At 34.3% G+C, this 24,617-nt stretch overlaps 1 non-coding gene across 1 annotated transcript; it reads left to right on the forward strand.

Moving 5' to 3' along the window:
* Positions 1 to 24,169: 24,169 nt before the first annotated feature.
* On the forward strand, positions 24,170 to 24,276 carry LOC128040788 (small nucleolar RNA R71). The gene has a single exon (XR_008195594.1). It is a non-coding gene; the product is annotated as a small nucleolar RNA R71 (small nucleolar RNA).
* The last annotated feature ends 341 nt before the right edge of the window (positions 24,277 to 24,617 follow it).

A 24,617-nucleotide genomic window follows, 5' to 3' on the forward strand; every position in this document is an offset into this window, starting at 1 on the left:
GAACTAGTTTGACCAAGTCAAACAAATGCTTCTCTTGATTCATTACTTGACTCAACCTCATATGGTGAGACCGAAGATATTTTCCAATGGTTGAACATTTTCGAACCAAAATAATACCCCTTCTCTTTAAGTGTCGTTCAACAACATTTGAGCAACAACTTGCTGTAACAAGTGAAAGAGACTTTCCTCTCCTCCTTAACTTTGAATCCTCAACAATCTCCACTCTCACTATTGGTGGGATCTTTCCACATAATATAACATGAATCTTTTAAGGCTCGAAACGTACTTGGTTCGGTCACTTGCAAAACTAATATTTTTGCTAGTATGACAAACCAATCAGCAAGCTAATTATCAAATATAACATAACATTTATCATTATCAATCAAATTTTAAGTTTAGGACCCGCACCTTATTTTTCGCTTCCTCGCAACACATTAGCGAATCTTCCAATTTTCCTTAATAATTCCTTAAACGAATCTAAACCAAAATTCAGTATAAATAAAATAAATTTAACATTAAACCAGCCCCCAAACACCCACTTATGAGTTCAAACCAATCGTTGGAATTATAACTATTTTATGAATCCAAACTAGTTGGATTCCTTACACTGTATTGATGCAAACCGTACGTACAATCGTTCTTCGCCTTTACGGATGATTTGGGGCGTTTGGGTCAGCACCTAATTCAATGATATACTGGAAAATTAGCAGCTAATTAATGATTAAATTCCTTCATTTAATCAATTCATAACCTTTACCTAACAACTACGTCGAAATAACAAACTAGTTACCTTAATTGCACTTACGCTTCACGACTTGTGGAATTCGAATGACCAATCAATCAAGAACGTTTTCCATAATTGAAATGGGTTTAAAAGATAATTAGGAGGGTTCAAGAACTAAAATTAATGCTAGAAAAATATAGGCAATAACCAAGAAACAAAACAGCCCCCTTTCTTGCACATAGGCGCACGCACCACCACCCATGGTGGCCAAAATTGGGGATGAATTTTAAAACGGTTTGAGATCTCATTAAATTATAGAAAAATACCTTTGAAATCATTTAAAATCCCCCAAATTCCAGATCTGGAAATTTATGTTTTTAATGGACAAGATTAATTAAGAAATTGAAGAGAGAAGATACCTAACCCAAGCTAGTCAAGAGAAACGACAATGGAACTTTCTTGGAAATGTTCGAGATCGATATTGGAATTCAAGATTTCAAATTTGGGGCTGATTTTATTGAGGAAAAATGAAAGCAATATGGTGGAGAATATGTTAACAAATCTTGTGGCAAAAAGAAAAAGAAAAAGAAAAGAAAGAGATGGTAAAACTAGGTGTAGGCGACGACAACAATAGAGGAAAAGAAAAAAAATAAAATCAAAGAGAAGGAGAGGAGGAAAGGAACGACTAGGGAAATGAGGAGGAGGATTAAAGGCTGATTATTAGTGAAAAATTATTATTTGCATTATTGATATGTTTGGGTGGCCCACACAATAAAGCAAGGGGTTTTTTTCGAAAAATTAAATTATTTGCATGAGAAGGGAATTTAAGTTAAGACCTCAAGGATAAATTCACTAATATTTAACCACCAAACCAATAACCCATTATTGATATGGTTTGAAATATTTGTTTTAAAAAAAAAAGGCATGTCACATACTGGAGTTTCAGACAAAATTTGGAAAATAATAAAAATGATGCGAGAAAAGGGATTTAAACTTGAGTTTCAAGAAACATTACACTAACACTTAACCAACAAACCAATACCTCATTTATTTCCTAAAAATGCATAGATAATTTAAAAAAATTAAGGCATGATCACTCTTTCTCAATTCACAAACCCGATTCTACTAATCCCCGATTTTAGGATGTTACAGGATCGGCTAAATCGAAAGATCTGATACCAATTAAATTGTAACACCCTCAACCTGACTCGATTCATTGAGTCTGGATATTTGATGTTACAACGTACAAATTATTAACATAAATTTAAACAATTGGAGTATAATTATTTCTCAACATAGTTCATATTATTTTGTATTGTTCTTCTATATAAATAAGAGTATGTCAAATAATTACAACATCATTTGAAACAGTATACAACATTATAAAATTTTATTAAAAATAAACTCTATAAGGTGTGGCTTACTATACGCCATATTCCTAAGATGTTCCTTGTATGCATATTATTCCAGCTTGTCGTTTCCATGGCGTACTCCTGGATTGTCCCTCCTGTCGCACTCATTCATACAGTCACACTTGAAACAAGAACAAGCACTTGTAAGTTCAAGAGAACTTAGTGATATTGTTTATAGAATACCTTGGAGTCCTCCTAGTTGAACTTCTCATCTTGAAGATTGGGTTTCATCTTTGTTTTGGGCGGACGATTTCATAATATCGGACTTACACTTATACGACCACTGCTATACTTAACGTACCAACTCTTATTCACTACTTGGCTAACTTCATATCTTATCATACAATATTTTATTATCTTAAAAGAATATCTATAACAACCTATTTGTTAGTAGTGTCAGAAATAGTAGTTTCGAGGCCACAAATTCGATTAGTGAGTTTGTAAATATTATTTTTAATATTAATGAGTCAAATATAGTATTATATTAAATTATGATTTGATAGTTTTTCCTAATTGAACGAATAGCTAAGTACAAGTGGGTTGTCCCTAAAGTCAAGTGGTTTTGGAAAATAAGGTTTTGGGACCTTGTTTCTGGAAACCAAGCCCGTTACTATTATCATTAAATATTTAAGGATTTTTTATATAGGTAAATTGGAATTTGGTTCGGAAAATTTAATGATTTGTTGGTTAATTAAAAAAGGATTAAATCGTAAAAGTTGTAAAACTTAATCGCTATTATGTTACAAGTGTTAAATGGGTATAAAAGCATGAATTGGAGGATTTAAAAGGAAATTAAACCTTAAGTAATCTAAGTGGACGATTACACGATTAATTTTAAGTATTTTATATGTTAAAATATGTTTAATTATTAATTGTTATATGATAATCAATAAACAAAATGAAAGAATCGTCTTCCTCATTTGTCTACCACCGAATTAACACCCAAAACACCATTGCTAAAGCTTCCCAAGTTTGGCCATACAAAACTCCATGCATGTAAGTCATTTTATTACTCGTTTTCAGTAATTTTTATGTTTTTGAGATCGTTTCAACTTAATCTAGCTAACCCAGGGGCTAATTTGTAAAAAAATTAAATGTTTTGATTTACGCCATTGATGAATTTGTGGTGTTTTGGAAGATTGATGATAGATTATTAAGCTTGATAGTTCAATGAGACTATTTTGTAAAGTGATTTTGGTTAGTTTTAGTTAAAGGACTGGATTGATAAAATAATAAATTAGTCATGAAATTCTTGTGAAATTTTAATAATTATGATCCGAAATGGCATAAGGGAAAATTCCGCTAGCATGAAATTAGTGAAATTGTGATAGATTTGAAAGTTTTGAGTTTAGGGACTAAATTATATAAGAGGGTAAAAGTATAAAATGAAAATTAAGAGTCAAATATCTGAATTTAAGTATTTTATGATATTTGAATTGTTTAATTGAATGAAATTATTATATTTAAATTAAGAAACAAATCGCGGGAAAGGAAAAGTCGTTGAAGTATTCGTAGCTATTGTGGTTAGGTAAGTTCGTGTTAGGTTTATTATGTTTATAATCATTTGAAGTTAATTATATATATGTTTTTATGAATATATACTTTATATTTAACACGATTAATTAAGGTAAGACATAAGATTGGAAATAAATGATTGATTTGTAAAGCATGTTAAATGAGTACGAGTGAATTGAAGGTATATCATATGAAATGTGTATGAGTAGGTTGATAATGATATAATAGAATAAAGATGAAAAGGTTTTAGAATACAAGTTAGAGCCTGTGTGAACGTAGTGAATAGGTAGGATACAAATGGCATGTCATTAGGATTTATATTCACCAGGTATTATGTGTTGGTGTTGGCTATGTGCCATTTATATTCAACAGGTACTATGTACCAGTGTTGCAGTAGCAGACACTTTGTCCTGGTATTATATTTGGCAGGTACTATGTACCGATGATGAATACCATACCGATGGCTTGAGGTCTTGCATGTGTTGCGGATTCTCTAAAGCTTGTGTGAGCAGCATTGTGTATCGGTTAATGTCCTTTTGTTAGCTAGTGTGAGCATTACCCTTTCGTGTATTCAAAGTCAATTTGCTATTATTTTTCGGGCAAACCGTGTAATTATTGAAATGGAATATGATGAACTATTTTGTGTTGAGTATAGCTTGATATATGAATCTTAGCATGTTATGTTTTGATGATTCGAATTATCCAGGCTTAACCAGTTGACATGGTTGAAATTATGGATCAAGACAAAGGATTGTAATTTCTATGTTGTGTATGAGTAGTAAACTTAAATTGGCAGGTATGTAATGTTTGTTTTACGAACTTAATAAGCTTTATGTAAGCTTACTTTAATTGGTTTTCTTCTTTGTATATTGTCGGACTCTTGCCATCGATTGGAACATCGTTGGAGATCACACTATCCAACAACTCATTTGGTAGCTATTTGATGCGAGTCTCAAGGCCCAATTTCAGACCCATGGATGTGATGGGCTCACACTACCTTAAGGCTTAACAATAGTGTTTCCATAAAAATCAAACCAAGATTCGACCAAAGACAAGATTCGTAATATTTTTTTCTGAAAACTTTCTGGGTAAATTTTTTTTAAGGCTATTTGCTGGAAATCAATTTTATAAGAACACAAAGAACACCTAAAATGCTCAAATCTAATACCAAATGATACGAATCAGTGCGGATGAATGTGGAAGCAGATTGTAAAGTTTGTCCAAGTTGTTGATTTGACAAACTTGAAAATTGGCACCTTCAGTGAATGGAATTTAATAAATTTCACCCCATCCATGCATGTATCACAATTGTTTATTTTGCCCGGTTATAAGTGGCATGTAAATAGGGTTTTGGTATGTTTATGTTAATAGGTATCTTAGTGATGTTTTATGCCATTTGAAGTATATAATATGTATATTGAAGTAATTTTAATTGATATTTTTGTTGGTTGTGGTGTGTGATGGTAAATGCATTTTGAATGGTTGTTTTGGTATAAATGTCTAGGTAACTTTGTAAAATTTGGTTAGTAATATGCTAGCAATATGAGCAATGGTGTAATGTGTTTAATTTGGTATTGAGTTCATGGAATGGATGATTGGGATATATTGTCATTGAAAGATTTGGTATAAATGGTTGATTATGACATATGTTATTTGGGACTTATTTGATGATTGAATAAAGTTGACGTGTTGAGCTTGTTATGCTTTGGATAGTTGTTTATGTTTGAATTGCAGTGTCAATGAGGGTATATTGGTTAGGCACATAGGTTGATTGTGAGATAATATAGTTTGGCATGTTGTAACACTTTTTTGAATATGTTTTAATGTTTGTTAACGGATGGCTTGAAACTTAAGAATTGGTATGTGATTTAGCTTGTGTTTGAAGGTGTTTTTGGGCACACACAACCTGTGACACGGTCTGCCACACGGCTGTGTCCCCACACGGTTGCATGGCACGGCCATGTGGTCTATTTTATTTTTGGTGCAGGTTTGTCAACACGGTTACAGTGAGTTACACGGCCTGGCGACATGGCCTTGTGATCCTTGTTATCACTTTTTACTTGAATTTTTGTAAATGTTTCACTTTAGTCCAAAATTATTCCAGGTTTATTTTAAATGCTTCGTATGTTCGATTTAGGTCCGTATATGATTGATTAACATGGAAATGATTGTAATTGAATTAATAAATGAATTATTTGGTTACTTACAACATGATAGTAAACAACGCTAATGTTTTACAGTTTTAATACCTTATAGCTCGGGTTGGGTGACCGGACTGGGTATAGTATGTTACAATATCTCTACAGAGCCCACTTTCTATGAATTTCCTCTTCACACAAACACTTTTCCTAAAACTTACCACAAGACGAATATTCAGATTCTGCCGTGTAGGTGGAACAATGGAAATGTACAAGTGTATACAATCGCAACAAGTAATAAAGTGAAAAGTAAATGTCGAGTTATCGTACCCATAGAGACTGTGAAAAGAATTATTTATGAATACTATTTAAAACACTTTGGTGAAGAAAAATATTTTGTTTGAAGAGGGTGATTAAAAACTAAGTGAACTAAATAAATAAATCTCAAATGCACGATTTCAAAATACAATTTTAATCAAGATGACATAATTGTGTTAGATTAATTACATTTCTTAACTTGGAATTATTAAACTCATGTTTATATTGTTATGAATAAGTTCACGAAAACTCGGTAATTTGCTAACTTATGAACATACTCACCTACCGAAATCCATTTATCTCTTGACTATATCCCTATGTAAATTCAACCGATTAAACAAATCTTAATAGACAAATATGTTATTGCACATACATACTTATTAAATCGAAATAATCTCTTATACATATCCCTATGTCAATTCATACAATTAGCTCGATTTAATAAGCATATAAAAGACTATGTGAGGTAACAAAGTATCCTTACCTTGAGATAGTTTAATCACAATAATCTTGCAAGTTATGCAAGGCAAATGTATCGTCATATACCGTTGCTAATCTAACCCTCAGCTGCCTTAGATGATTAAACATGTATTGATTAAGTACTGTGTCCATTAATTACAATTTCAATCCGTTTAAATAATTAATTCATTAGTTACCTAACAATTGTAATGCAAGAATAACTTAGTCATGATTTTACTTAATCAAGCATCTTACCGAGGCCTATAACAACATAACACAATTTTAGTAATTTTAACAAACGAAATGCAATCAACATACATGAATTAAATTCAATCTAAGTTGATTAAATTAACCATTCCAACAAAATAAATATTCATAGATATGTTCAGCATAACAACAACAAAAATTAAAGAGATAGGAAACAAAAATCAAATCCGGTGTTTTTCCGTGGCTTGACTAGTTGCTCCGTTCTTCCTTCTTCATTGTACTCGTCGACCAAGGCTGCTATGAACACTTAATTTTTGCTCCCAATAGCTGATGAATGCACCTTTCCTAAGAGGAGAAATCGGCAAGAGAGCAAGAGAATTTTGGAATGGAAAAGAAGAGAGAAAGTGGAGAGAAGAGAGGAAAGATGTGAATGCTTGAGGTGTGTTTCTAAAATGACCAGACTAAGGGGATTTTTATAGCTGAGGAGGGATGCTAAAAATAGCTAAAATTATCAGCCAAAGTGCCCTCCCTTGGCCGGTCACACATGTGGCAAGGTTGATAGTTTCAACTTTGCTAATTTAGGCTTAGGGTAAACTATAAAGCTACCAATTGTGGAGGGGTTTGAATGAAAATTGAAAAAGTCTTCAAGGGCCTCTTTGCAAGCTTAAATAATTATCAAATAAGTAGATTTGGGTCAGCTCTTGGGATGGTTTTTGGGCTGTCCATTTCTTGGTCAGTTCGGTTCACTCGGTTTAGTTCAACTAAACCACTTTTTCATAATTAATTAATAATAATTTATTAACCCAAATTAAATTGGATAAAAATTAAAATTAATTATATTATGAATTAATACATATAACGTCTTAGGTTGAAATTTAGTTTGCCTCGATACTTCAAATTTCGTCTCGGTTTTGTGCTTCTAGCAGTGTCTGCCGAGCCATTTTTCGCCCTTTGTGCAAATCTGTCGAAAATAACCAAAATTCATCAAAATTAATTATAAAATTAACTAAAATTAAACATGTTCATATTTTAAGTGCACTTTAGTTATTTTGTAAAAGTTAATTATTTTTTGACAAGAATTTTATCGAAATTGTATGATTTTAAGTTAAAAGGGTATGTAAAATGTGTAAATTTCGTGTTTCCACACCTCAAACTTAATTCATTGCTCATCCGCGTAATGCACAAATTAAAAAGAATTACTCAAAAACATCTTTGAAAAATTCTTTCGAATAAAATTTTTCCCGAATTATGAATTTAATATACTTATGCTCAAAAACAAGAAATTTTATAGTTATGCTACTTAAGTATACATATCTTTCAAATTAATATCAACAACTATTATGATAGCACAATTAGACTAAATGCTTCCTTAATAAAACATGTTAACCCTTAACAATTTGATTTTATTTCCTTATTGAAGATTAAGCTTCAATCATTAAGTTTAACTTATGCCTTCATATGTTGAACATATCAATTTCTCTCCACTAATGTAGGTAGCATAGAAAAACTTGAATCAATAGGTCTTTAAAAATGTTGTAACGTAGCTAGACTAGAGGTAGGTAAAAGATAGATAAATTTAGGCTTTTAAACCCTAGACTTAGCTTCAATCGGACCTTTGGAATAATTTCCCTCAATACACCAACTTACTTTGCTTTCACATGCTTCTTTGTACATCTATTTTCTTTCAAGTACATGTACTCTTTTTTTTTGAGCATTTTACTGTATGTACTACAAATTTTAGAGCATTTGATACTTCTTTCAACTCCCCCAAACTTATTTTCAAAGAATATCCTGAATAGTACTGAGTCTAGTGTTTGAGATAATTTAAAGATAATTAAGAGAGAAGTGATGGCTAAATATTGCAAGGGTTCAAATAAAATTAGGCCATATAGTTTCACAGTTGGGTTTCAAAGGATAAAATTTCATCAAGGTTGGCTTGAAAGGCTCAAACGGTCCAAACAAGAGTTGCCTAAATCATTTTCAACATTCCATGCTTCCTAGGATTTCGCCTCAAGAAACTACTAAGTCAATTCTAGAGACTTAAACTTTCATGCATGCCTACCTTTCTTAAGGAACTAAAAATTTTATAGTATGATTTGCATGCTTTATTAAAAATACATTTATATTATTATTCACCTAACATAAAAATTTATTGAAATAATAGAACCTTATTTATACTGAAGTTTAGCATACTTAACAAAATTTCAAATAATTGAACAAAATATATCCTAATCATAATTAAAAGAACTATTTATTCTGAGAGGAAATAATTTCAATTTTTCGGTCCCCCTACTTAAAATGAACAATGTCCTCATTGTTTAAAGTGAATAGATACTATACACCAAGTAGGATTCTAGAAAAGAGGAGGTGAGTCAATTTGACTGCTTAAGTACCAAGCTCTTTCTAAATCCAATCCTAGACATGCATATATCTATTGCCACACTTTATACTTCGCGACTTGTTCAATTTTATTAGTGATTTCCATATCTTGTTTTATTATGAAAAAAATTCCTAATTAACTTTATCCGAAAATAACCTAAGAACATAAATAAAATAAAGTCGAGATCCCCCATTTATTTATTTGCAGATCCTTCTGAATTCGACTCATCTTTTGCTTCATCATTATTTTCTTTGCAAGAATCACTTCGCTCCTTTTTTAATAATGGGCTCCATGGTTCAAATATGTAATCTGGAAACTCAGGCACAAAAATAAATGGGTTATTGTAAATTTTTGTAAGAGCACTTCTCATCGAGCCATCCCTTATTTTTGAGTATTTCCAGTAAGCTTGTTGCTACCACTGCATATGTTGCATTATGTCCATTAACTTGGACAGCTCATCTCGAAGATCTGGCGTGCCACTCGGGTATGCAAGGCAGTAGCGCGCAGCAGGGGATGGATGTGAGTAGCGTGCAAATCGTTGAGCAGGCCTGGTGTGGGCGCACGCAATGCTGCAGCTAGGGAATTATTAGGAGGTTTCAGCACTTAAGGGTTTTTGTGTTTTTGGAGGGAATTGTGTATGAATGAAAAAGAAAATAAGAGTAGATGGGTGGAATTTATAGTGAAAGGAGTAGGAGCTAGAGTAGGATTCTTAAAAATTCTAAGTTCTAATTCTACCCAAAGTAAATAACAATTAATAATTAATATAATGCATATTAAATTATTATTTGCTATTAATTTATTAAGATAAAACTTATCGAATAAAATATGATTAAATTAAAACTAATCCTAACTCTAAATAAAACCGATAATAAATAATACATATTATAATGGATATAATTATACATCAATAATTATCATCTTTTCTTTTTTTTCTTTTTTATTGAACTAAAACATTTATTCTAGATGCTTTTGAAAATATTTACAAAAGAGGCATCTAGATTTTAATATTTACAAAAAGAGCAACCAAATTTTTAAAAATAATTTAATTAAGCTCCTAGACTTAATGAAAATTCAAAATTGAGTTGCAACATAAAACTTGGATCAAAATTGACCCTTTTATTTGAAAAACAAAAAATTTATTTTGTCATTTAGGAAATAATTTCTTGGGAAATTATGTTAAAATCAATTCTCAGGAAAGATTGGAGAGGTCACAAGCAGTCCCGCTTAAGTTCCAATCTCTTAGACAGGATTTATTTAAACATATTTATCCCGAAAATATACCTTAAATCATTTATTCAAACAGAAGAACAAGAAAAATTAAATATCTGATAAAATGAATGAGATTTGATTCTGTTCAATTTTATCTTCCCAGTAATGTTTCAAGCGTTGAGCATTAACTGAAAATTACCTCCCTTACCTTGAAGTTCAACAACTCCGTATGGATAGACTAAATGAATCATAAATGGACCAGACCAACATGATTTTAACTTCCTGGAAAGAACCTTAATTTGGAATTGAATAACAAGACTTGCTAACCTGTTTCAAATTCTCAAACTCGAATGTGCTTGTCATGCCATTTCTTGAGTCTCTCATTAAGCAATTTGGCATTCTCGTATGAAGACATTCAGAATTCTTCTAACTCGTTAAGTTGAAGCATCATTTTCTCTGTGGCACTTTGAAGATCCAAGTTGAGTCGTTGGAGAACCCAGTGAGCTTTGTGTTCTAAATCCAAGGGTAAATGACAGGCTTTCCCAAAGACTAACATATAGGGTGAAATCCCTAAAGGTGTCTTGTATGCTATCCTGTATGCCCATAAAGCATCATCTAGTCTTTTGGACCAATCTTATCGGTTCGGGCAAACTACCTTCTCAAGTATGCCTTTGATCTCCTTGTTTGCCAGTTCAACTTGCCCATTTGTCTGCAGATGGTAAGCTGTAGCGACTTTATGTTTCACTCAATTTTTATTTAATAACCATTTCAACCACTTGTTCACAAAATGGGACCCTTCATCACTGATGATGGCTCTTGGGGTTCCAAACCTTGTGAACACATGTTTCTACAAAATCTTTATTACAACCTTAGCATCGTTTGTCGGATATGCCTCTGCCTCAACCCACTTAGACACATAGTCTACTACTACTAATATGTACTTGTGACCAAAAGACGGAGGGAAATGACCAAGAAAGTCAATACCCCAAACATCGAATAATTCTACCTCAATGATGTTTGTTCGAGGCATCTCATTTCTCTTGGTGACATTTTCGACCCTTTGACATCGATCACAACTCTTTACGTAAGCATACGCATCTTTGAATAGTGTTGGCCAGAAGAATCCAACTTACAATACCTTGGCTGTAGTACGTGTACCTCTGAAGTGTCCCCTACTTGGCGCTGAGTGACAATGGTATAAAATCTTATGTACTTCATCTTCTGCGATGCATCTCCTGTTCATTTGATCTACACACTTTTTAAACAAATACGGTTCTTCCCAGAAATAGTACTTCACATCATGAAGAAAATTTTTCTTTTGATGATACGTCTTATCAATCGGCATTAAACCACAAGCTAAAAAGTTAGCAATATCAGCAAATCAAGGGGTATTATGGACATGATTTACCTTCAGTATGTGTTCATCTGGAAACATCTCTCGAATTGGTATAAGAGGATAGTTCCCTTCTTGCGGCTCCAATCTGGACAAGTGGTCTGCTACTTGGTTTTCCACTCCCCTTCGATCTTGAATTTCTAGATCAAACTCTTGAAGTAGAAGTACTCATCAGATTAGTCTCGGCTTAGCGTCTTGCTTGGAAAGTAAATACTTAATTACCGAGTGGTCCGTATAAACAGTCACTTTGGTACCTACAAGATAAGATGAAAACTTGTCAAAAGAAAACACAATAGCAAGTAACTCTTTTTCTATTAGCGTGTAATTCAGTTGAGCTCCTGTCAGAGTCCGACTCACATAGTAAATGGGATGAAAAACTTTGTTCCTTCACTGACCCATGACAGCTCCGATCGTGAAGTCACTTGTGTCAAACATCAATTCAAATGGCAAATCCCAGTCTGGTGTGACTATTATGGGTGCTGAGACTAACCAACTCTTCAAATTGTTGAAAGCACTTAAGCATTCCTCATCAAATTTAAACGCTGTGTCCTTCTCCAATAATTTGTATAAGGGTTTAGCAACTTTAGAGAAGTCCTTGATGAATCTTTGATAGAAACCGGCGTGACCCAAAAAGCTCCTAACATGCTTTACAAATATTTGAGGTGGGAGTTTCTCAATAACATCTACCTTTGCTTTATCTACCTTGATTCCATGTCTTGTTATTCGATGCCCTAGAACAATACCTTCTTGTACCATGAAATGACACTTTTCCCAGTTAAGTATAAGGTTTGTTTCTACGCATCGCCTTAGTATCTTGGCTAGATTGGCTAGTTAATCATCATATGTATCTCCGAATACTGAAAAATCATCCATAAAAACTTCCAAATATTTCTCAACCATGTCAGTAAAAATAGACATCATACATCTTTGAAATGTAGCAGGTGCATTACATAAAGCAAATGGCATACGCCTAAATAAAAATGTACCGTACGAGCAGGTGAATGTTGTCTTGTGCTGATCTTGTAGTGCTACTGTAATTTGATTATACCCCAAGTACCCATCGAGAAAATAGTAATAGTCGCACTCTGCGAGTCTATCCAGCATCTGGTCCAAAAACGGTAAAGGAAAGTGATCTTTCCTAGTTGCCTTGTTCAACTTCCGGTAATCGGTACAAATTCTCCATCCCGTAACCGTTCTAGTCGGTATCAACTCATTATTATCATTTTCAATGATCTTGATACCTCTTTTTTTTGGCACGCACTGGACTGGACTTACCCATGAACTATCTGAGATGGGGTAAATTATACCCGCATCTAACTGTTGGAAAGCTGGTACCCCCATTGCGCAACAAAAATTAATAAAAAAATATAATTCGCAATTCAACTCATGGATCCATGTGAGGAACGAATCGGGGCGAAATAATGGTTTAGAAATTACTGAAACTTCAATTTGAGTAGACAGCGACGCCTCGGCATTGAGAAGTCTGATCTACTATCTGAGATGGGGTAAATTATACCCGCATCTAACTGTTGGAAAGCTGGTACCCCCATTGCGCAACAAAAATTAATAAAAAAATATAATTCTGGCAATTCAACTCATGGATCCATGTGTGAGGAACGAATCGGGGCGAAATAATGGTTTAGAAATTACTGAAACTTCAATTTGAGTAGACAGCGACGCCTCGGCATTGAGAAGTCTGATCTACTATCGAACCAAGCCGCAACCTTTTATGATTCCGACCTATGCGTAATCCACCCAGTTTGACAATAAACGGAAGAAATCTCCAAAATTGTTTTTGGAGAATTCTTCGCTTGACGGCTGCTAGACCTCACAAGAAAAGTTTTTTTTAGGGTTTTTTTTTAAAAACTAACTCAACTCACCCTTTTATAAATGGTATATATATAATGAATCATAATTCATAAAATTTTTATCCGAACATATTAATCATAATTAAAAATAAATAAATATAATAATGGTTTTAACCAAAAATTATAATTACATTAATTATAACAAGGATTTCAAGAACTATATTTATTTAAATTTATATACGAACCAAATTCATATATTAATAGAACTATGTTCTCATTATGTGTACAACATCCTTGTACATATAATATGTTCGATATTTGATTTCCCAATTAAATTAATTCTATAATTAATTTAATTCATGTGACAACCAAACACAATACCAACTATGTTTTATTTCGTTCATTTCAACTATAGGGTGTGACCCTGTAGTTTCTTGTAACGTTAGCAGTAATACTAGAACAATTCTAATGTTACAAACAATGAGTGGCATCTAGCAATGCATCATTGCTACCTAAGTTACAAGAAGTCATGATTCGCCATAACCTTTTTGTGATTAACCTTTCATGCATTAATCTTTAAGTTCTTTATCTCTGGAATGGACACAAGTCATGGAATAGTCACACTTACATAGTCCATCCCATGTTCCTTGATATCTTGAGTAGACTATGATATATATAAATAAGTATGACATCTCATATCAACTTATTTGAGCATGGCCATGCATTTCTAGTCTCACTCAATCAAGTGGCCTAAGATATCACTCCCATTATGTAGGAGGGACTTATCCTATATTGATCAACCATATCCCTCTACATCGGTTGTGGTATATACAACATCAGCCTTTATAGAACAACCAGTTATGGTGTACGTTCGAATGTATCAAAATATACAACTCAAGATGTTGGGATAATGATGATCTCAAGTCTGAGGATCATATACATATTAATTACTATGAGTAATGTTGTGACAATTACATAATAATCCAAGAAAACTTATAGCGGGTCAGTCCAATATGTTGTTCTCTAACACACATATTCATGCATTGATTTTGATACTCCATATGAATGACAACTCTGTATCTTCAACCAACTACATGTTAGTCTGAAAACATTATTATTGTCCTAGTTAACAATAATACTTGACTAAGGATCTTTAAAGAATAATCATATTATTCTCAGGACATTATTATAAAACAGTTTATATATACACACAGAAAAAAAAACTGAAATAATAATGGCAACACCTTATATTAATAAACATGGTAAATCAAGTATGTTATTACAACCATCTCATGATTGATCTTTAGGCATACTCTTACAATCTCTCACTAGCACTAAGACCAATCACTCATATATCTAATACCAAGCAACTTAGTGTGACGATCATGGTTCTGCTATGTCAGAGGCTTTGTCAGGGGATCAGCAATGTTATCATCTATAGGTACTTTACATATCTCTACATCCCCTCGATCGATAAATCTCTTGAGTAAGATGGTAGCGCCTAAGTATATGTTTGGCTCCATTGTGCAATGGCTCCATTGTTATCACATCAGAGTTGTATAGCATCTGATATACTAGGCACAACCCCTAGTTCAGTAATGAACTTGATCCAAACCGCTTCCTTTGCTACCTTACTAGTTGCAATATACTCGACCTCTGTTGTAGAATTGGTTACTGCACTTTGCTTTGAACTCTTCCAGCTCATATCATCACCATTAAGGCAAAACACAAAACGTTATTCTAATCAAGAATCGTCATTGTCAGTTTGGAAGCTGGCATCGGTGTAAATGTTTTACACTTAACTCTTCCTCACCTCCATATATTAGGAATGTATCCTTAGTTCTTCTTAAGTACTTAAGGATATTCTTGACTGTGGTCTGATTACCTTCACCGGGATCTACTTGGTACCTGCTCGTCATACTTAAGGCATATGAGACATCTGGACGGGTACATAACATGACATACATGACAGATCCAATAGTGGAAGCATATGGAATCTTACTCATGCGTTCTCTCTCTTGTGGAGTTGAAGGACACATTTCCTTCGAGAGTGAAATACCATGTCTCATAGGTAGGAATCCTCTCTTAGATTCTTTCATACTGAACCTTTTCAGTACTTTATCAATGTATGTACTTTGGCTTAGACCTAGTAGTCGTCTTGATTTATCTCTATAGATCTTGACTCCTAAGATGTAAGTGGCTTCACCCAAGTCCTTCATAGAAAAACAACTTTCTAACCAAGTCTTAATAGACTGCAAGGTAGGTATGTCATTTCCCATGATAAGTATGTCATCCACATACAGTACCAAGAATGTGATAGTGCTCCCACTAACTGTCTTGTAAACACATGGCTCATCTTCATTTTTGATAAAACCAAACTCTTTGATTGCATTGTTAAAATGAAGATTCCAACTTCGAGAAGTTTGCTTTAATCCATAAATGGATCTTTGTAGCTTACATATCTTTCTAGCATCCTTTGGATTGAAAAAACCTTCAGGTTGTGTCATGTACACATCCTCTTTAAGTTTCCCATTAAGGAAAGCAATTTTGACGTCCATCTTCCAGATTTCATAGCCATGAAATGCAGCTACGGTGGGCAAGATCCTGATGGATTTAAACATAGCTATAGGAGAAAAGGTTTCATCATAGTAAACACCATAAATTTGGCAAAAACCTTTAGTGACTAATCACCCCTTGTATGTTTGTACATTACCATCCATGTCGATTTTCTTTTTGAAAACCCACTTGCACCCTATTGGTTTAACCCCTTCGGGTGGGTCAACCAAAGTCCATACTTGGTTTTCATACATGGAATCCATCTCAGATCTCATGGCCTCAAGCCATTTCTCAGAGTCTGGGCTCGTCACCTTTTCTTGATAAGTCCTAGGCTCATCTTGATCTATAAGAAGAATGTCACCATTCATTGTAATGAGAAATCCATATCTCTCAGGTGCATGGCGTTCTCTTAAAGATCTACGCAGTGGTTGTGTTTCTACAGCAGTTACTTGTTCCTCAATTTCTTGTGGAATTTACTGTTGTTCTATCTCTGGTTAGTGGTATCTTGTGATTCTCGAATTTCTTCAAGTTCAATCTTTCTTCCACTTCCTGTTCTAGAAACAAAATCTCTCTCTAGGAAGACACCAGTCCAAGCAACAAACGTTTTGTTCTCTGTGGGATTAAAGAAATAATATCCTTTGGTTTCTTTCGGATACCCCACAAAAATACACCTTTCACATTTGGGTTCAATCTTAGTAGACGTCTGGCATTTAACATAAGTTTCGCAACCTCAAATTTTCATAAAAGACATACTGGGACGTTTCCCAGTCCAAATCTCATATGGTGTCTTTTGAACCGATTTAGATGGAACATGATTTAGTGTGAAGGCAGCTATCTCAAGTGCATGTCCCCAAAAGGAAGTCAGTAGATCAGCATGACTCATCATGGATCGAACCATGTCTAACAAAGTTCGATTTCTTCTTTCAGAAAATCCATTCCATTGAGGAGTACCAGGAGGAGTAAGTTGTGAGACAATCCCACATTCCTTCAAAAGATCATCAAACTCTAGGCTCAAATACTCTCCACCTCGATCAGATCGAAGTGTCTTGATAGTTTGGCCTAGTTGATTTTGTACTTCATTTTTGAATTCCTTAAACTTTTTAAGGGACATAAACTTATGACGCATGAGATAAACATACCAATATCTACTGAAATCATTAGTGAAAGTAATGAAATAGTGAAATCCACCTTTAGCTTCTTTATTTATTAGTCCACATACATCAGAATGTATTAGGCCCAATAAATCACTAGCTCGCTCACTTTTACCAGTAAAAGGAGATTTAGTCATTTTTCCTAATAAGCAAGATTCTCGTACTTCAAATTGTTCAAAAACAAATGAATCTAAGAGACCATCTTTATGGAGTTTGGATATGCATTTCTTACTTATGTGGCCCAAACGACAATGCCATATATAAGTTTGATTTGAGTCATTTATTTTAGATCTTTTAGTATTTATGTTATAAATGGGATTCATTTGATCTAAAATATATAGGCCATTAATCAATTGTGCCGAACCATAGAGAACATTATTGACATAAAAGGAACAACAATTATTCTTAATAATTATCTCAAAACCAATTTTGTCTAAACAAGAAATTGAAATAATGTTTTTAGTCAAACTGGGCACAAAATAAAAATCCTCTAAACATAAATCAAGTCCACTAGGCAAAGATAAAATATATGTTCCCACAGCTAATGCATCAACTTTTGCTCCATTTCCAACTCGCAGGTCTACATCTCCTCTAGCCAAAGTCCTACTCATTTGTAGTCCGTGTACAGAAGTAAAAATATGAGAACCACAAATAGCATCTAATACCCAAGAAGTAGTAGTTGATAAGTTAATATCAATAACATAAATACCTGAAGTATACGTTCTTCTTGTTTTGGCCTTCTTGACTTCCTTAAGATAGATAGGGCAGTTCCGCTTCCAATGTCTAGTCACAACACAATGAACGTAGTTTCCTTCCTTAGACACCCCACCTTTAGGTTTCAGTGCAGCCTTTTCTTTTCCAGGCTTGGGCCTACCTTTGCCCTTGGGCTTTGTCTGAACTTTGGCCTTTCCCTTGCCCTTGTTGTTACGGATCATCAGTATGGGCTTGGGTCCAACCTTTTTCATGTTGCCTTCAGCAGTTCGTAATATACTGAGCAACTGTTGAAGAGTCTTGTCAATTTCATTCATATTGAAATTGAGGACAAACTAGCTGTAGCTATCCGACAACGATTGCAAAATAACATCAGTGTCCAACTCTTGGCTCAATAGAAACCCAAGCTTAGACAGACTTTTAATATAGCCAATCATTTTAAGGATATGAGGTCCTACTGGGCTTCCTTCAGCCAGCGTACATTGGAATAGGGCCTTAGAGGTATCGAACCTCTCTTGCCGTGCTCGCCCCTGATAAAGTTCTTTCAGGTGCTCGATCATATCATAAGCAACCATGTCCTCATGTTGCTTCTGAAGCTCAGGATTCATAGTGGCAAGCATAAGACATCCAACGTCTACCATGTCATCGAGATGCTTCTAGTAAGCATCTTTATTAGCCCTCGAGGCATTAGCGAGTGGTTCATTAGGAAGTAGTTGTTCAACAAAATATAATTTCCGTTCTTGTTTGAGGACAATCCTTAAGTTACGAAACCAGTCAAGAAAGTTCAAACCATTCGACTTGTCCTTCTCAAGGACCGATCGCAATGAGAGTGTATTAGTGTTTGCAACCATAATATATCTATAATTATAAAATATGTGTGTGAGTAAATTTACCAAGTTTATATCAATCAATAATAGGACTTTATTAAAAGATGTTCCCACTATTTTATTTCAAAATTAATAAGCCTCATATATTAATTTCGAAAATACTTTCTCAAAAGTATTTCTAGTGGGTTAAGGATCCATATTTCACCTCCTCTTAAGTCAGCTTTTGCTTTACTCTCAAGATTATGTTATTTAGGTAAGCAACACTTGCTGATTACATGATATGTAACTCCTAATATTTGGTGAACAACTCTTGTTCTAATCATCTTATGATTTATCCAAATAACTTGCCTCTAGGTTTCTAATCCTATTAGAGTAACCTAGTTAAGTCATTAACCAATTTTTAACCAGCGAATATCACTTGTTTATTCTTCGCATTTAACCAAGATAAATACTAGTACTTCGCTTTGGCAGAACCTACACAGTATTGATCGAGGCCTTAACGAGGGTAAAATTGGAAGGCTATGTTGACTTTATATTTTAATAGAGGGATTTTATTAAGGTTGTTGCATCTCACCAATTATGGTCTACTTTAGTCCTTTTAGTCTTTTAATTGATCTCATCAATTAATGGGGTTTATTATTAACAAATTTTAAAATTGGCATGCTTTAAACATCCATAACATCATACATGAATAAATAAAGCAATAAATAAATGCAATAATTATAGCCCTTTAACTAAGGTGGTTCAACCCAAGCCAATGGGAGAACCAAAAGGAAACCTAAAGGTGTAAACCGTTTCACAAGCTATCGGTCCACACTAGTGGGCCCATCTTCCTTCTCGTCTAGCCCACAACAAATTTTGCAAATTACAATATGCAGAAACTCGTTTTAGATACGAGGGAGTAAGATGAGAAGAGAAATACAAGAGAATAGTAGTAAGGCACGACACGCAGGCCGTATTTATAAAATTTACAACCTTTTATCAAATGGGTCATCGGGCTATAACTATGCATTTCAAACATTGTGCATGTCAAAACTAACATACATAATTCAACGTTTTGCAAAGGTGAATTATAAAATATCCTTTCAACCTTTTATGGGCCACCATGTTTTATTTATTATAAAACATACTATAATAAGATGGGGATCTGAGGCGGTCGGAGGAAGTGGGTCGAAATACAATAGGGAACTGCCACGGTAAGAGCTAGGGGTGCGGGGCGGATCCCCGCGGTACGAACTGCATACGCCAGTCAAATGAAACCTCACGATTTGATAACTTTTATCAACAAAATCATATTTTTCAGGATTTTAATCCTTGAGGTTTCATACCGGAACAACCCTTATTCCATTAACCAGTTAACTCTTATTGGAAATTGTAAATACCACCTTCGCATCATTACAGATTTGTTAACAGTTAACAGTAATGACATAAAACTGAATAGGCCACAACCCATGATTAACATTTAATCAATTATCGAAAGGAACAATTATTAGGTTATGCTTAGACGATTTAAACAGTTGAAAACGTAATAAAATTAAAGCATGCATCTCATACAATTGCATTACCTAAGTATTTAAACCTGAGTCCTATCACACAAGTGGCTCTGATACCACTGTTGAAATGTCGGTACCCTTATTGCGCAACAAAAGTTAATAAAAAAATATAATTCCGGTAATTCAACCCATGGATCCATGTGTGAGGAACGAATCGGGGTGAAATAATTGTTTTGAAATTACCAAAACTTCAATCTGAGTAGACAACGACGCCTCGACATTGAGAAGTCTAATCTATTATCGAACCAAGTCGCAACCTTTTATGATTCCGACCTCTACGTAATCCACCCAGTTTGACAATGAATGGAAGAAATCTCCAAAACTGTTTTTGGAGAATTATTCGCTTGGCGGCTGCTAGACTTCACAAGCAAAGTTTTTTTTTAGGTTTTTTTAAAAAACTAACTCAACTCACCCTTTTATAAATGGTATATATATAATGAATCATAATTCATAAAATTTTTATCTGAACATAATAATCATAATTAAAAATAAATATTATAATGCTTTTTTAACCGAAAATTATAATTACATTAATTATAACAAGGATTTCAGTAAACTATATTTATTTAAATTTATATACGAACCAAATTCATATATTAATAGAACTATGTTCTCATGATGTGTACAACATCCTTGTACATATAATATGTTTGATATTTGATTGCCCGATTAAATTAATTCTATAATTAATTTAATTCATGTGACAACCAAACACAATACCAACTATGTTTTATTCCTTTCATTTCAACCATAAGGTGTGACCCTATAGGTTCTTGTAACGTTAGCAATAATACTAGAACGGTTCTAATGTTACAAACAATGAGTGGCATCTAGCAATGCATCATTGCTACCTAAGTTACAAGAAGTCATGATTCGACATAACCTTTTTGTGATTAACCTTTCATGCATTAATCCTTAAGTCCTTTATCTCTAGAATGGACACAAGTCATGGAATAGTCACACTTGCATAGTCCATCCCATGTTCCTTGATATCTTGAGTAGACTATGATATATATAAATAAGTATGACATCTCATATCAACTTATTTGAGCATGGCCATGCATTTCTAGTCTCACACAATCAAGTGTCCTAAGATATTACTCCCATTATGTAGGAGGGACTTATCCTATATTGATCAACCATATCCCTCTACATAGGTTATGGTATTACAACATCAGCCTTTATAGAATAACCAGTTACGGTGTACGTTTGACTGTATCAAAATATACAACTCACGATGTTGGAATAATGGTGATCTCAAGTCTGAGGATCATATACATATTAAACACTATGAGTAATGTTGTGACAAGTACATACTAATCCAAGAAACATACTCATAGCGGGTCAATCCAATATGTTGTTCTCTAACACACATATTCATGCATTGATTTTGACACTCCATATCAATGACAACTCTTTATCATCAATCAACTACATGTTAGTGTTAATGCATTATTGTTTTCCTAGTCAACAATAATACTTGACTATGGATCTTTTAAGAATAATCATATTATTCTCAGGACATTATTATAAAATAGTTTATATATACACACAGAAAAGAAGCTGAAATAATAATGGTAACGCCTTATATTAATAAACATGGTAAATCAAGTATGTTATTACAACAATCTCATGATTGATCTTTGGGCATACTCTTACACTAACCACTTGATGATTTCTTTTTGACTACGTCCTTCATGATGGGGTTCAGTCTTCGTTGTCCATCAATCATCCCTTTTTCGCCATCTTCTAAGATAATCTTGTGTATGCATACAAATGGACTAATTTCGTGAATATCGGCTATGGTCCATCCGATAGCCTTCTTGAATTGTTTCAACACCAAAATGAGTTTCTCTTCTTGCTCAGCAGTTAATTCTGCTGAAACAATCACAGGCAGAGTAGAAGAGTTACCTAAGTAAACATATTTCAAATGTGAGGGAAGTACCTTCAGTTCTAATTTAGGTGGCTCCTCGATTGGCGCTTTTGGTTGGGCATAATCCCTTTTCTCTAACTCTAAAGATTCAAAGTGGGATTGCGGATTAAATCCCTTTTGATTAGCTCCTAACAAATCTAAGTATTCATCCTCCTTTTCATCATTTGGAGGATCTGATGTCAAAATTTGTTCCCATGGGTCCTCAACATAATTGATTTCCTTCTCCATGATCAAATCCTCTAAATCGGACACTGCAAAACAATCATCAATTGTGTTAGGAAATGCATGGACTTAAAAACGTTAAATGTTACCTGATCATCCTAAACACGCATAGTAAGCTCGCCCTTCTGCACATCAATAAGGGTCCTTCCGGTTACCCATGTGCCAATCATCCTAGGAAGACCAGGAAAGATAAATTTGTCTACACGTACCAATACTTCTTCAATTTTTCCTTCTGGATGTGCTAAGGATTGATCTGTTAATTGAAGTGTAACCGTAGTAGGTCTAACTTCACCTATCCCCAACTTCCTAAATATTGACATGGGCATCAAGTTGATACTCGCACCCAAGTCACATAGTTCCTTACCATAATATGTTGCTCCAATATTGCAAGGTATGGTAAAACATCTAGGATCGTTCAATTTTAGGGGTAGTTTGCTTGGAAGATATGCACTGTATTCTTTCGTTAGGGCTACCGTCTCAAATTCTCCAAGCCTTTTTTTTAGACAGGATATCCTTCATGAATTTGACGTAGTTCGACATTTGTTCAAGTGCTTCAACCAACGGGATGTTGATATGAAGTTGCTTGAGTACATCTAGGAACTTCTTGAATTGAATTTCCCGCTTCTGCTTCTGAAGTCTTTGAGGGTAGGATGGTGGAAGTTTCGTTACTGGAACTAGTTGATTCATTTTCTTTGGCAATTCTGCATCTAACGGAGTTATTAGTTGATCAAAATTAGCTGGTTCAGAAGTTACCTTGTCAGATTTTGTATATTCAATTTTCGGTGAAACGGAATTTCAACACTCGGTTGAACTTCCTGTGAGTCTTGAGTGTCAGTTGGATCCTTCTCAACATCGACAGAATTGGCCTCTAAAGTCTTTCCAGTCCTCAATGTCAACGCTTTACAATGATCCTTCCCTGGATTCCTCAGATTCTCCATATCACTAGGTAAAGCACCTTGTGGTCGGTTTCTGAGTTTAGTTGCAAGATGACCCACTTGGTTCTCCAAATTCCTTAGAGAGGCATCATTCTTCGCCATTTATGCCTTCAATAGATTCTCTAGGCTATTGGATGGTTTAGCTTGGGTTAGTTTTTGAGCTTGTTGGGAAAAACTAGGTGGCTGGGTCGATCTAGGTTGAACATAATTGTTACTGGTTACTACCCCTTGGTTACTCTAGGAAAAATTCGAGTGGTTTCGCCATGATGGGTTATAGAAATTGGATTGCAGCCCTTGCCTTTCTCAATTTTGGTTTTGGTTACCCATGTAATACACAAATTCTGGGTTCGATGGACATTCTTCGAACAAATGTCCTTCCCCACAATAAACACAGGCTACATTTTCAAATTGATCCAGTGGATATGATGCAAAACTATTACACCTATTAGTAGTAAGAGTTTTTAACATTGAGGATATTGATGATACTTGAGATGCGAGTGAAGTAAGAGCGTCTACTTCATCTATTCCAGCGACTCGTCTTCCTGACACTACTCGATTGGTTGGCCATTGATAATTGTTGCTGGCAATCTTCTTAATGATTTCATAAGCCTCATTATAAGACTTAGAAAGGAGAGCACCATTAGTAGAAGCGTCCACTACCATCCTCGTGTGAGCATTGAGACCATTATAAAATGTCTCAAGTTGTATGCAATATGGGATTCCGTTATGAGGGCACTTCTGTAATAATTCTTTGTACCTTTCTCATGCCTCATACAATGACTCATCATTTATTTGTTGGAAAGTAGTGATCTCGTTCCTCAACTTAGCATTCTTGCTAGGCAGGAAATGCTTCATAAGAAATTTTTCTGCTAACTCTTGCCATGTTGAAATTGAGTTTGGTGGTAATGAGTTCAACCAAGTTTGAGCTTTGTCTCTTAGTGACTATGGAAACAACTTCAATCGTAATGCATCTTTGGGTACTCCAACTAACTTGAAAGAATCACTCATCTCCATAAATAGTCTTAAGTGTAGGTGAGGATCTTTGGTAGGCATTCCACTAAATTGGCCCACTGTCTGAAGCATCTAGAACATGACCGGCTTCAACTCGAACTATTGTGCTTGAATTTTGGGTCTCCTAATACCCAGATTAAGATCATGAAATGATG

The sequence above is a fragment of the Gossypium raimondii genome, chromosome 4 (genome assembly GCF_025698545.1).
Source record: "Gossypium raimondii isolate GPD5lz chromosome 4, ASM2569854v1, whole genome shotgun sequence".
In the NCBI taxonomy this organism is placed as follows: domain Eukaryota; kingdom Viridiplantae; phylum Streptophyta; class Magnoliopsida; order Malvales; family Malvaceae; genus Gossypium; species Gossypium raimondii.